Source organism: Gadus chalcogrammus, chromosome 8, assembly GCF_026213295.1.
Source record: "Gadus chalcogrammus isolate NIFS_2021 chromosome 8, NIFS_Gcha_1.0, whole genome shotgun sequence".
In the NCBI taxonomy this organism is placed as follows: Eukaryota; Metazoa; Chordata; class Actinopteri; order Gadiformes; family Gadidae; genus Gadus; species Gadus chalcogrammus.
The window spans coordinates 2,848,172-2,859,486 of record NC_079419.1 but is presented as its reverse complement, the minus strand read 5'-3'; the positions used below and the strand labels follow the sequence as shown (position 1 = coordinate 2,859,486).

The window sequence follows — 11,315 nt, the reverse complement described above, 5'->3', positions numbered from 1 at the left end:
CATCATATGTCAAAGGCATAATCTATCACTTACGCCTGTTTCTCTCATTGCTTCTCTATTGCTACTTCTATGTTCTCATTTCAAGTAGTACCCAAATATTCCTCCTTATTCTCTCTTACTTCCTTGTGCTCCCAACGGTCTCGAAACCGTTGCTTTAGGCCATGTTAGAAATCACACCCACCAACTACATTGTCTACTCTGTCACAATCACGATCCTAATTCAGACTGACACAGAATATAGTGGCAGTCAGATATGAGGACCAGATTGAGTGTGTATGCGAAAACGTTGGGCTCAATGATAATCCTTTGATGAAAAGGAAGCCTTTGATGAGTCTAGATCATGGACAATTCTTTGATCTGGAACTCCGTAAGCCTGGCTTAGTCAGTGTGTCTGTTCTCCCTTTATCACCATCAAGAAACTGGAGCAAATGGGACAGTCTGAAGATGATGTGCAGTAGGTAAGATACAAGAGTTGTAAATAAAGATAGAAGAAAAGAGCGGAATGGTCCCCTCCCTACATTTCTCCCGTTTAGAAATGTCGCATTTCATGCACCTGTGCTTGATTACAAGATGGGGTCCCCGAACTAATTATTAACGTGAGATGAGCTTGCCCACTGCATCCGTCCGTCAAAGGACGACAGAAGGTGTGTCTGACGGATGGGGGAGTGTTATTTGCCGACGGAGCCATGATTTGATTGGCTGACGGATCCGCTGCAGCCTGAAAAGTTAATATTTTCCCAACTTCTGAACGCCAGAGACGGAGCAGACGGACCCACCATGCATTTCGGGATCTCCCCATGCAAAGTCAATGAGATCCATCAACGGACGGATGCAGTTGGCAAGGGGGGTAACGCCTCGTGCCCACTGCCTCTGTCCGTTGACTGATCCCCATTGACTTTGAATGGGGACAGACGTGCAATGCATTGTGGATCCGTTCGCTCCGTCAAAAAGTTGAAAAATGTTCAACTTTTTCGGCAGCGACGGATCCATCATCCAATCAGATCGCGTATGCAAATGTGTGCAATGTCTCGGGCTCTTACGACCCCGGAAAGCTCCCCCATCCGTCATGAGGCGTAAAGATTACCTGATTAGTCAGAAATAAGCCATGAACAATCAAATATCAGAACGTGGTCAAACAGAGGCAGGCCAAGTCGACTCAAAACAGATATTCTCCCAGAGCGTTTCAATCACTGAAAGCCGACTGATGGCTGCGTACAAATGACATTCTACAAAACGTACCTCTTTTAAATCTTACCTACAGTACCTTTAAACAAGTCCTGCTTTTCATCATGGTTCCAAAGAATTGACGAGGTCCTGAGCTAAGAACCATCAACGCCATGTTTCATCAACTTTTGTATGCATCAGACAATAATCTTGTAAAGTAGTCCCCAGCCCTTAAACAGCCCTGACATCTAGACTTGCTTTACTATGATCAGAGAGCAACCAGGACATGTGTCATGCGAGTGATGACAGTCGTCGTTTCGATCCAACACACTGACTTCGTCGACAATGCTCAGTGTAGGAAGATTATGGATAACCTGATCCAACACTGCCTTGTTTAACAAGCAGCGCACACAGCATACACGTGTGATGCATCATTGAGCAACTTGCAAGAGGCTGTGGAGAGTGTGAGATCAAGGACTTTTGGAAACCCTAAGTCGTTTTTGCTCAAGTTTGTTGAAGTGTTAATCAAGGCAGCACAGACGAAAGTGCAGATAGAATCTGTGTGTGGGCCTACTCTCCTCGGTTTCCCCATTTCTTGTATTTCACACACACACACACACACCAACACTCACACACCTCCTTAAAACAGAGAAAACCCCAGCAATCGGTACACTGATTGCTGAGGTGAGATGTAGGTATGGAGTCTGTGTGATTGGTGGCTGACTTAGGCAGCCTCACCTGGCCCCCGTCAGGCTGATTACTCGGGCTAGGGGAGGCTGCAATGCACACCTGTGGTGCATTGGGCAATCAGGGCACACAGGCATCAGCCATCGCCACACACAAACTCAAGGGAGGACATGCCATCGTTTACCACCTGCTCTGGCTGTAACATCGTGCCAGCTCTTCAATAAAATGATAATTTCTGCATTATGTGTGACGGTGGAGCAGAGTTAAGAGTGGGGGCGTATGGCAGGGTTAACTGCCGAAGAAGGGTAAGACACAGATGCAGACACATTGAGTCAGGAGACGTCCTAGCTTACATACAGTTGACTCAGAAGCCCTGATCCAGCTGAGTTAATGACCGGGGGGCTTCCGCTATGTATAAACCTAATGACACAGAGAGGAGCGCGAAGACAGTGGCCATTGACAATAACATCACTTGCTGCCACTTGGCTCCCTGTTTTAATGAGGGCCATAATTAGTTTCTAGACTCAAGCAAAGTAAACCAACAGATTAGCAATGTTGCCTACACCCATGTAGCTAGAACGCAAAAAAGCAATAAGGCACTTTGAAGTTATTCACACATACGAACAATATCAGTCAATGGAAACTGGGGGATCAGCAACAGATTTATTAGTCTCAATAATCATGGCAACGTAATCAGTTAGCTTGGTAGTATCTCAAGAAAAAAAGAACAGGAGAAAATGAAGTGCTCTGAAGATTGGAAAGTGACCAAGTAGATTACGCATTGTGTGTTATGCCTTTTGTTTTTTTGTAGTCGTCTTTCATTTCAACACAAGGGGGCAAAAATCACCACCAAATTAGGAACTTTGTGAGGCCATGTTTAAGTGTACAGTGTTTGACAGTACAACCGTGTCATTGATCATTGACGCTACAGCTTTCACATTCTAGTGGATTCCGGACAAAGGTACAGCTTATGCAAGAGACGCCGTACATGAGTCACATGGTCTGCATTGGCAACAGAACCCAAACCAATTCGGATCAGATGACATATTACCAGTGACTCAAAGCAGCAGAGAGTAGATAGAGCGCCTTGTGTCTCAGGACAGCCAGATTGGCGTCTTCCCGAGTCGGTCGTCGGCTAATGAGGCCCCAGGGACACTGCTTCTGAGGGCAGTGAGAGAAGGAGTAGAAGTGCGGCTACTATTGCGCTGCCTTCAATGTTGCTACAGTTCTTAAGAATCGTAATACTTCTAATGATTTTTTAGGAAACCCTTGTTTATATGCTTACCTGAGAGACCATTTGCCTGATTGTGCTGTTATCGTACAATAATTATAAGATCTTTGACATACAAAGGCATAACAAGTATGAAGGTGTTAAGTGCAAGCTAATTTTGAAGATGAGATAAACAAGCCTATACGCCTGATGTAAACCAAATTACATCATCAGATAGTGATTTTGTAAATAAATTGTAAGGTTTGGGAATCAGGTCATTCCTATCCTATCAGCCTTGTTCCACGGTTAGAGGGGAACAGCCTCCTATAACCTAGCTTTGGCTGCCCCAGCCTCTGGGAACAGGTGCGTTCTGAAGAACTCTTGGATCTTGTTCCACAGGTGCATCTCAGCCTTGGCGTGGGCCTTGGGTTCCCCGCCCCAGGCGACCGGAGGACGGCCCCCACCACAACGCGCCGTGGAAAGCTGGACGGGCAGTACGGCCCGACCGGGGGCTCCAGATAGTGCCCCGCTCCTGGGTACACCACATTCTCAAAGTTGTCCTTCCCTGACGTCTCAGCCGCTCCGTCATTTGGTCGGCCAACGACACACTGTCCCAGTTGAGGGTCGTCCCTCGGCTGGCCACGAAGAGGAAGTGCCTCTGTTGGCTCGTTCGATGGGGATCAGGGATCCCTCGTTCTCCGGAAGCCAGAGGGTCGTGAAGGCTGTGCTTTAGTTCAAAGCCCCAGACTTGGGACTGTGTTGTGTTGCTTGGAGTCGTTACATCAGGGCAGAGTTGTATTTGACTTCCTCTGTCGTAGAGGGGTATGTCACATTGGAGCAGCAGCCGTTCTATCCATGCGGTGGCTTTAACGTTTGGTAAGTGTGTGGCGATAGAAAGTGCAGATCTCCGCTCTTGGATATTGATATAATGCAACACGCCCGAATCCATAGCCTGTGAGTAAAAAACACGTAATGTAACATGCAATATCCAGCATATGAGCCACTCTTTATAGTTACATAGTTAATAATAATAATAAACTTAACCCAATTCGACCAATCAAAGCAGACTGTGCTACTCGGGAGGGGGGCCTTAAAGCGACATGATTCAAATCAGACCGTTTTTGAGAGATGCGTAAATGGTGAGCAGAAATGAACCAGTGTGAGAATAATAAGAGGTATTTTCTAACATACAGGCATGTATTCTAGTAGTACCCCCAAATGCCATTATTACCCTTAAAAAGCATGATATGGGATCTGTAAGTCTAGAATCTCTATGTTTCTAGGGATCAATTAAGGACAGGACTCTGCATCGGCTTCTGAAACAGACCTAGCTCAGAGCAGAAGAACATGGAAGGCAGCAACAAGATGAACTAGAGGCTGAAAACTTCTTGGGCCCTATCTTTGCATCTGGGCGCAATGACTTAATCACTGGCGCATGTGTTGTTGTAGTTTGCAACTGGCGCAGAGTGTTCTTTTCCCTCCTGCGCATGCGTCCGTAAATTAGGGAATGATCTTGCGCCCCAAGGGGCGGCTCGGCGAAAGGAGGCGAGGCGTGTTCTGGCGCACAACGTTCCCTGGTGCTATCTTGCAGTTTCAGAAACCACTTGCGCCAATAAACCAGGAAACACCTGGTTTAAAGTCAGTGGCGCGTTGTTCAGATGCTATTTTTAAGGGCGCATGCATAATGTTGCTTGTGCACCTCGCGCATACACTCTGCTTGTCTCATCTACCTAGCCATTACATTCTAGGTAAATTATTTGGGTAATAAGTTGTACTTTTAAATCAATGCATCTGCAAACACCGTACAGCAAACACATATTTTCTTGACACAGACATCGTGTACATGCCCATAACTTTTAGGATTGATGAGTATTCTGATCGTGAAGAAAACCTTGTTTTACGCGAGTGTGAGTGTTAAAAGAATATGAATGAATGCCGGCGCGCGTGTGGTGTACGTGTAACACACACACTACGCGCCCATCTGTTTAAACACACGCAAACTAAACACGTTAACGCATAATACAGTCCATGGCAATGTATATTAACGATGGGAAACCAAGTCGAAAACGATAATGCATACAATACTGATAAGAAACGATGCTTATAATGTATTGCGTATATAATAAATAGAACCACAGTTACCGCACTATCATATGTTAATCATATACGCTTTTTCTTTGCCGAAATTTATTTGAGGACTCAGTATTTTTGAAGTTGTGGTAAGAAAACCTCTATTACATGTCGTGAATTAGGCCATATATTTGGCCATAAACTGAGCCATTTGAAGTTTGAAATTCATGGCATCTGTCTCATCGGAGGACCTGCAGACGCGCTGTCAAAATATCAACTCGTCAGATTCAAATGCGCTCATGGCTCTTAAAGGGGATGAGAGCTTGCCACTCTCATTGGTTAATTGCACGTTACGCCCACAACCACACCTAATGCATAATTAGGCTAACTTCAGACAAAACCCTTTTTAGATATGCGCCGCTAAACTAGCGACATCGCCGTTAGAACCGCCCACAAAGCTACTTGCGCTTGGCGCTTCATCACTTGCGTTTCCACGTAGCAACGTGAAAGATAGGGAGGCCCCTTACTCTATACATGCAAACAACACTGCAAAGGACCGGATTGAAATACTACGAAAGGCGCAAAAAGAGAGCAAATCCATGTTTCCGTTTCGAGATTTTTTGTGTATCATATTTTGTCATTACATTTCAATCGGTATCATGTATGAGTATATTTAGGTGTTTCAACACTTCTGTTTCACCAGTATAAGTATGCTTGGTTTTAGATTATTAATAATTTTTTGGTTTGTAACATTTTTCTTTTTAAAGGGTAACCTTAGGGTACTCACCTTTGGATTGCTTCCTCAACAACTGTATTGCCACATCCTCAAAGTAGATCCAAGTGAAGCTTTGTGACCGAATTTCTTAGGGCTGGTCGTCATGGCCCGTACAGCGCAAGGGTCAGAACCATGAGGAAACACAGTTTGGCCAGGAGAGAGGCTCGTCCTCTCAGACGCCCACCGCCCAAATGTGTAGAGGATAACCAGACAGCAGGGAAAGGGGCCATCTCCATGCACAATAGAAAGTATAGTGCATTACAACATTCAGAAAATCATGGTTCTACAGGCTTTGAGCTTTAGAAGGCCGCTACCTGCTGATACTGGTTGCACTACTACACATCTTTAATTTCATGACCATCAAACCAACACAATGAAACCAACTATAATAAATGTTGGTGAGGGTTGGATACATCATAGAGGTTAGTGATGTACTTATAATATATATACAGTATAAAAATGTACAATGATTATTATGGAATTTATTTGTTCGGGACTTTGTCCCAAACACGGGTGTCCCACAAGGCTCCCATTTCGGGCCCATTATTGTTTTACACTGTACATAAATGATGATGTCTGACATTCCAACTTTAAAGTAGAATAAATATATATTTAAACGGATAAGACACAAATAAGAAATATAACCCGCAGAGCGGTGATTAACGGGGTCCTGAGCAAAATTAAAAGATCAAGAACAAAATATAACATTTAATTGTCATATTTAAGGAAAGATTTTTCACTTATAAACCTGAACTGCAGCCTCATCACATGTCAAAATGTTCTATTGAAAAGCACTGATTCTAGAGATAATATCTGAAAGAATTTTGATTCCAGGTCAATCTGGTTGAGGGAGCAATAAGGGCTAAATTCATATTTTTTTATAATAGCGCCACCTTTGGTGCAGTAACACAAATTTGGGTTTATGGGTAGTGGCAGTTATGGGTAATCCATACCTGATTTCAAGAGTTTTCGATTTACAGAATGGGCTGCAATACGACTTTTACAAAATTGCGGGGAAAAAAAAACCTTTACAGAAACAATAGCTGACCCTAATTATTCTAACATCACTCTGCCACTCACGAGGTGGGACAAAGAGAACTCCCCGGATTGTTCCCCTTCTTTGATTGGTTGCCGTTCAACCCCATCCGCCAGCAGACACCTCTCATTGGTCAGCCTACGGCCAACAGGGGGCCGGCCCCCGCCTCTCCATCGTGCACGGAGAATCCCTGACCGTGGGGCTGCCGGGAGTCGCTCTTTTGCGGAACTTGGTGTGGAGGGCGTCGGCCCTCAGGGACCACAGCAGACCCATGGGCTCCATCCCCGTGTAGCTTGCTCCCCGCCCAGCGAGGGCTCCCTGCCGAGGTCCCACGGCCCCGCCCGCGTCGGCCCTGTAGACGGCGGAGGCGTGGAACGCACCCCCTTGTCGTCGGGTGGCCCTGGCATCACGGTGACCACCTGGGACGGGCGCAGGCCAGTCCACCAACCACCCGGACGGGCTGGGTTACAGGCACTGGTCGCATAGGCAGCAGCCTCAGGCGCACCACGGAGGACATGCTGTGAAGCACTGGGACTCTGCGGGACCAGCTGGACGTAGAGCTGGGGCGATTTAATCGATTATTAATCGTAATTGGATTTTTTTTGTCAATAATCGATTTTTTTAAAGGAAAATCAATTATTGAAAGTAAAACAATATATATAAACAGATATTTGTCATATAGAAAAATAATCAATTAAAATTGATTATCAGGTTTGGTTTGAAAAATCTGAGATTTTATTTTTAAGGCCAAATCGCCCAGCCCTAGCTGGAAGGTGATTGGTCTAGGAGGATCCGTCTCCAAGCAGAAGAGGGGGCGTTCTTCAACCTACAGTGTTTTATATCTAAATAAGTTATAAAATACAAACGTATTTTGTGATGAGAAATATATATTTCAGAAATATAGGTTTGCCACATGAAGGTAGATGGTAAACAGAACGTTATAACCAAATCAAGGGTCCGTTAATGGACCCTTGAACCTTATCCTTACATGAACGGACAAAATAAGCACTGCCTAATACTGGTTCAACAGCAAAGATGTAAAAAATTGTTCTGACATGAAAATCCTTCAATTTAAAGTATAAAAGCATATCGGTTTCAGATACTGCAGATTTGCAATGTAATAGTAAGCTGTGACATTTGCTAGTATAATGTTATTCTACATGTTTCTTTTAATACAGACCAATATCAATACTTCCCCTTACCCCTATCTTCCCCCTTACCCTTGAAGTTGCGCGTTCATGTGAGAGCTAGTGGTGTCTCAATACCCCAATTTGATCAAGATTAAGGGATGAAAGATTGTGAGTGCTCTGTACCCCCTTATTTTTTAAGATGATTTGAGAGCTCAATTGGGCCGAATCTCGATTCTTCCCCTTGCCCCTTTTGCTTGTCTTTGTTCTTTGTCTTAACCAAGACCAAGACACAAGACAAAGCAAAAGGGGGGGCAGAGGGAAATCGAGATTCGGCCTTCTCAGCTCAACAGGTCAGTCCATGTCTATTGGGAGGTCTGTTGATGCAGGCTACTAAGCGAACAACTGCAATGTCAAGTTGTACAACGGAGGTAGGCCCCGGGCACCGTGCCTAAGGTCACGGTGCACCGGGGCCACAGGGGTGCGTGTTTTCATCTCTCTCTCTCTCTCTCTCTGTCTCTGTCTCTGTCTCTGTCTCTGTCTCTGTCTCTGTCTCTGTCTCTGTCTCTGTCTCTGTCTCTCTCTCTCTCTCGCTTCCTCTCCTCCTCTCTCTCTCCTGACCTCTCTCTCTCTCTCTCGGTCTCTCTCTCTCCATCTCTCTCTCTCTCTCTCTCTCTCTCTCTCTCTCTCCCTCCCCCCTCCCTCTCCCCTCCCCTCCCTCTCCCCCCCTGTCGCTCTGGAAGTTAATTGCATGTCATGAATATTCATTTATATTTTTATATTTTTTGTACCAAAACCGACTCAGGGGGCATTCATTGCTATTAGTGACCAACGCAAAATCAATGAAAAAACGATGCATTGACAACTTTAAGCAATATAACACGAGTGTGAGTGGGGTTGGGGGGGGGGGGGGACGGTAAGGTCAGGGGGGCGTTTGCTCAAAAAAGGTTGAGAACCACTGTGACAGTCATACATTACATCGAAAACAAATGAAAGACCTGATAGATTATTTAGGCTACACAATTGTTTCGCAGTTAAATATTCGTTGCAAACTAACTTGTGGCAATTTCGCTTGTTGCAATTCATTACGAACTAAATCAGCCTGCAAGAATATCGATTGATATTTATTTGTTCAATGTGATGTGTAGATTGCATATTTGTGTGGAAAAGAAACTTAAATATTTACCAACTATGCAGTTTCGTATCTTCGTGTCCTTTACTCCTGATACGAGTTGGTCCCTTATAGCCACACAGACAGGGCTCTTTTTAGTGCATAGACTTGCCTGGCAACCGACCAAAAACAATACTCATTGATTATTTACCGCTTTCCCTCCTGTTTTCTTGCTTGGTGTCGAGTATAACCTACCTAGTCTTACGCGTTTCCTCGCACGGGGTGAACCTCTTCGGAATGTACATAGAGCTACAATGCACAGAGTTGACCAAGTGGTGGTTTATCCTGATGACGTCATGAACACGCCCACTAAAAGTGCAGAAACAGATAATAGCCGTTGCTCAATACCAATTCTTCGAATGCGGACTCGCGGACTTGGAAGTTCGCACTTGGCAAGTCCGGACTTCAAGTAGGCCTAACGCTTCCGAGAAACGGGAGTAAGAACGGGAGTAAGAACCTGCAGTCGGAACCGCAGCGGACTCAATGACGTCACCACCTCAGCTCGTCTGTTAACTGTGCTACGGCCTCATGTAGCTATATAACTACTACTGAACAATATAAACAAATTATATGAAACAAAACACCAGCTTCTTTAGTTTTTAAAATAGTACGTTAATATTTTGAATGAATATAAATGAAAAGTTATGCGAATTCACCCGGCAAGCCAGCCTATAGCCTAACAATCAGTGGCTTGAAAAAGATTGTATGAGATTGCCGTTTATCAATGTTCCTATATAGCCTATTATTATATTATTGGAAAGTAGTTTATTGATATAAGAATTACGAACGAGCGAGAATAGAAACGCACGCACGCACACACACACACACACGCACACACGCACGCACGCACGCACACACACATGGATTTTGTTTACCATATCTTTCTTGTGTGGCCCATGGGCATTTTTACATCATCTCTTGTGGGAACAGTATTTGTTGCAGTGTTTTAGTGTTTGATTTTCACTTGTTGCTAACCAGCATGTTCATTGATTATTGCATAATAAATGTTTATTGATTGCAGCAGTCCCATTTCTGTGCCTTCATTGGACACACCTGGATATAGTTTGATAGTCTAGTTTAATCATTCTCTAAACTGTAGATTCAAGTACCCCTCTGGGGGTCACATATGTAAATAGGCCTCCATCCTTGTTATAGGAAATGTTGCTATGTATAGCCTATTTTATAGCTTGATATTTAAAGGAGACATATTATGGTGTTTTCCCAACAAGTAAACATAGTATTTGAGTTCCAGTAAACATGTTTTTGAAGTTGTTTGCTGGAAATAGCTTTTAGGAAAAAAATATTGTCTGCCGCTATTCCCCTCTGTTTCAGTCTCTTTCGAATGCGCTGTTTCTGGTGTCTGTAGCATTGATGCAAATGAGCTGCTGCCCATTGACCAATGAGCTGTCAGACTGAACATGGAGGAGAAGGGATTGTTGCCGTTTATGGCCAAAAGCTATGTGCGCCTCGGATGATATTATGGATAATAAAGACTGTGTCTGACGTCTCTGGTACTTCCACAAGTAAAGACTCGTAGTGGGGGATATCTCGGCCATGGTTGAGAAGAATTGGGGGGAAGAAACTTTGGCATTGACTCTCTGAAGTCCATGAACCGCGACATGGAGAAGAAAAGGATTGTACTCCGGGAGCTGAGCTGCCGGACTGCCTCCGAGCTCCCCGCGCCGGAGCTGCCGGCCGGCCGAAGCCGTCCGGCCGCAGTCCGGCAGCTCCGACGGTGTACTCCGGGAGCTGAACTGGCGCCGAAGCTAGGTGGCAGCTCCAGCGGACTGGCAGTTCCAGCGGACTAGAAGCTCCGGCGGAAGAGCTGCTCCGGCTGGGGTAGCTCAGCGGCAGTCCGGCAGCTGAGCTCCGGCAGTGCAATCCCTTTCTACTCCATGTCTCCTCCTCCCGACTTCCCTTTCGGCGGCCGTTCCGGCGGGGTGAGCCTCGCCCGCTGGTCCACAAAATCTTAGCGAGGTTCTGATTGGAGGGGAGTGGGGAAGTGGGAGGTAATATTCTAATGTGCCCCCTTCCTACGTAGAGGGGGCGCCGAAACTGACTGGCTCGTTTGGTAG

The 11,315-nt window shown here is 45.2% G+C and overlaps 1 protein-coding gene and 1 pseudogene across 1 annotated transcript in view; both read right to left on the bottom strand.

The window, feature by feature from the left end:
* Positions 1 to 9,388, bottom strand: part of LOC130387186 (acyl-coenzyme A thioesterase 1-like) — a 44,398-nt gene extending 35,010 nt beyond the window's left edge. Inside the window, exon 1 of the mRNA XM_056596194.1 lies at positions 9,256 to 9,388. The gene's annotated coding sequence lies outside the window, so the exon portion shown is untranslated. The remainder of the gene's footprint in view (positions 1 to 9,255) is intronic.
* On the bottom strand, positions 3,137 to 7,459 carry LOC130387163 (acyl-coenzyme A thioesterase 3-like; annotated as a pseudogene).
* Positions 9,389 to 11,315: the final 1,927 nt, after the last annotated feature.